The sequence below is a fragment of the Mustela nivalis genome, assembly GCF_964662115.1.
Source record: "Mustela nivalis genome assembly, contig: HAP1_SCAFFOLD_251, whole genome shotgun sequence".
Taxonomy (NCBI): domain Eukaryota; kingdom Metazoa; phylum Chordata; class Mammalia; order Carnivora; family Mustelidae; genus Mustela; species Mustela nivalis.
The window spans coordinates 332,897-336,919 of record NW_028136386.1 but is presented as its reverse complement, the minus strand read 5'-3'; positions in this window follow the sequence as shown (position 1 = coordinate 336,919).

The following is a 4,023-nucleotide window of genomic DNA, read 5'->3' as shown; positions in this document are numbered from 1 at the left end:
TCCACTCTCTGAATCCTGATGAATTTTTGCTCTTTTGCAGTTAGTAGGTTGTCCCTCAGGATTCTGCATGTCTGGATTTGCAATCGTGGAAACTGCCAAAGGTCTAGGGACCTACATGGCAGAACCCGGCCTCTACCACTATTGCCCAAGGTAGGGACTCTGGTCCCTTGAGTGTCCTGTGCTGCTGTCAAAGGTCTGTGTGCATTGGCTTATTGTTTTTTTTTTTTAATGTAATTGCTTATACGTGTGTTTCATCATGCTCAAGTGGCCTTTCTGTGAAAAAGTGGCCAAGCTACACCTAGAAGTCACTGAAGAAAGTTCTAAAAACTCCTGGTTAGTATGAGGCTAGAGAGAGAGAGAAAGAGAGAAAAGAAATCTGCCTCTCTGCATTTTGCAAGTCCCTGGGCAAAATCTGTTGGCTGTGCACTCCTCACACGAAGATTCCAGGCAGGGAGACCCTCCTGAGCCTCATCTCCCTGAGTTCCTCTTCCAGAAGCAATCCCTAGTTTGAGACCAGGGTTAGCGAAAATAGAGCAGCAAAGCAGGGTCCAGAAGGAAGGACTGCCACAGACCATGGAGCACCAGGGGGACAGGCTGGTACCTCCTCACGGTTGGGGTACAAATGGGCTCAGCTCAGCAGGTATAGGGGTGCCCTTGGCCCCTCTGGTGGGCTTTGCAGTGCCCCAATCTCAGGAAGAAAAAAGGCTGGCTCAGGTGACATATTTTTGACTGGGAAGGAGCTGACAGCAATGGAAATAAACAAGTAGGGAATGATGTTGTAAAGTTGGAGGGTTTGTCCTTTATATCTCAGCTTTCTCTCCTATCTTCCCTTGCTCTGTAGTGTGTTATCAAAGAAGTTTTTGGCATGATATTCCTGTTCACTGATTAACTCTTGAGCTGTGTCTTTTCTGCTGTTCAGCTCATCTGGTGAATTCTTTTACTGTAAAAAGTATCTTGCCCTTGCAAGGGCAATGGCAAGACCTGAGAAATCCCAGAGATTTCAGCTTGCCACCCAGAAGGAAACCAGGCTATTTGGAATGCTGGAAAGGATTCAGAGTAGGGGAAATCGTCTTGGACATCTGAGACCACCCCCACATTCAGCGGTCCACTGGACACAAACCCAGACCTTGATACTGATCCTGAACCATGCTCTCAACTCAGACCCCTGTGATCCTCGCCACAGTGCTTTCAGATCAGTGCAGCCATGCCCATAGGCACAAACTCTTAAGCCTAGATTCTGTCCTGAGAGGTGTGTCCCCGACGGCCTGGCTCCAAATCCTCAGAGATTGGGGACAGTGAGGAACACCATAGGACTCACCCTGCCACCCTGAAAGGAACCATGCCATTTGGAACTCCAGAAAGGATTCAGAGGAACTGAAATCTGCATTCCTACCTCTGGACACCCCCATATTCAGCAGGCCCCTGGATGCAAACCTGGAGCTTGACACTCACCCTGAACAAATCCCTCGACTGCTTCCTCCCCCAGAAAGATGGACAGAGTGCTGGCAGATCGGGCCTGCCATGTGGTGGGCCCTAACCATAACCTTTGGTTTGGTTCGGTTCTCAGGATTGTGACCCCAAAGGCCTTGCAGTAGGTGCCCTACAATTTGGGGACACATGGGCAATCCCAGAGGACTCAGCCTGCTGCCCAGAAGGAAACTGTGCCATTTGGAACTCCGGAAAGGATTCAGAGGAGCAGAAATCTGCATGCCTAGCTGAGGACACACCCACACAGAGCTGACTCCTGGACACAAAGCCAGAGCCAGACATTCACCCTCACCTCCACTGTCAACTCAGCCACACTGACAGCTCTCCATGGGGTCTTCAGGTCAGTCCTGCCATGTCCCTGGTTCCTAACACTAACCCTTGGATGGGTTCTGTAATGATCTCCTCATTTCAGGTTATGTGGTGGTTCTGCAGGACATTGTCCTGGTGTGGGATCAAACACACTGAAGCATCCCGTGTGAAGTGGCAAACGTGGTAAAGAAATGACGGCTGGGGAATCTGAGTGTGGAGACAGCACGTATTTGTGCTGCTATAACAAGCTGACTGCACTTTGAAATCACCACAGAGGAAATGAATCTTCCAAACAACCATGTTAGCACGATGACACGGAAGCAGAGAGAACATCAGACTTTGGGATGGAGGCCAAGCCCTCCCAGATCCAGGTCACCCAACATGGAGAGGACACATGTTAGCAAGAGACTCGTGGGAGAATTAAATCATGGGCCCCTGTATCACAGGTGCAGTAGAAGCAGTGGATTTGGAATTTCAGTTTTTCCACAACGTTCCACCACAAGCTGGTTAGAACTGTGCAAAAGCAGGAAGGGAAGCCCCAGTAAAGTGGACTGGGGATGCCAGAAGGGGAGGCTGGAAGGGGGCGCCTGCTGCTCAGTGCCCATTACAGACTCCACATTGCAATTCCCCACAGGAGAGACTCACCAATTCCAGGCCCCACACGGGAAGCTGGAGGTTCATCTCCTGACTTTTTGTAGGAGCTTTGCAGCTCAGCTGGTGAGAATTCTCCATCACCCTGCCTTTCTCCAAGGGACTTTCCTTCAAGCACCCTTCCCAACTTCTTCCTCCTCCATGAAATAATGTTACTCTCCTTTGTTTCTCGCACTTGCCTGTGATGGGACCTTAGCTTGCTCAGCCCAGACTGCCATTCTCTGCTCTTCCCAATTAAATCCATGCTGCAAATAACTGGCAGATTGAGTTTAAGGCCAATCGAACAAATAAATTCAAGATCTTGCAAGGAACAAAATCAATATGCACAAATTAGTGGCACTCCTAGGTGCTCGGAAGGAACCATCAAAAAGAGACTGCGGAGAACGATCTCATTTACACCTGCATCCAAGACAGCAAGATACCCGGGAGGCCCCTGAACCAAGAAGGTGACAGACCTGTCATCTGACAGCCCTGCAACAATGACGACAGACAGGGAGGGGTACACACGGAGCTGGGGAGGCACTGTGCTCAGGGTAGAACCCACACTGGGAAAATACCTACTCTCCCCAAAACCGTCTACAGAGTCCTCACTCTGGCTCCCGAATTTCCGGACTCGGCGCAAGCCTGGAGTGGGTGTGGACACGGGAAGGACCCCGCAGGGCTGAGGTGGGGAGAGCACAAACACCGAAGAAGGCTGATGCTCCCTGACTGCAGACCATCTGAGGAGCCCAAGGAACCGAATCCGCGAGCACACACAGACTAGGACCTAGGAGCACCGGAGCCCAGAAAGGGGGGAACCCACAGCCCCGTGCACAGCACAGCAGGAGGCCACGTCTCCTCACACAAAACGACGGAAGCCCCAGTGTCTACACAGGGCGCCCTTCCTCTGTGGGGTCCTGAGACCACGAAACCCTTGACAGTGCACTCAGGCGGCTTCTCCTCAGCTCCTCCAGCATCTGGTCCTTAGGAGGTTGGACTGCTGCCAGTGTGGGCGCGTCCTCCACAACGGGTCCGGTCAGTGTGGATGCAGAGCCACACCCTCCTCAGCTTGTCCTGTCAGGGTGGGAGGCGCCCCACATTCTCCAGAAGTCTCCACAGTGGGTCCTGAAGAGGCGGGGCTCTGGTCCCAGCTGTGGCTGTGCAGCCTGGGCTCAGGGCGGGAGCTGGGGTCTGGCGCCCTCTGCAGGCGGTGCAAGGAAGTGCAGGACTGTGGGAGCTCACCCTTCAGTGGAAGGTCCTGCTCCCTCCCCGGGTCCAGCTGATGCCATTTCATTCCGGAAATTCAAGCTGCATGGAGCCCAATACCCCCCAACTTCTCCCCAAATAGCTAAGGAACAATGAATTGGAAAAAATGTGGAATTACAACAGTCCTTGACCCAAACAGTGTCACTGAACATGGCCCTGATGCAGACCCACACTCTGACCTCAACTTGGTCTCAAGCCTGGACCCTACCCTAATCCAAGACCCTAACCCTAGCCCCCAACCCAAACAATGTTCACAAGAATCAAAAGGTAGAAACTGCAAATATCCATCAATGGCAAGTGCATATGCAAAGTGTGGTGAAGGGTTTGAAT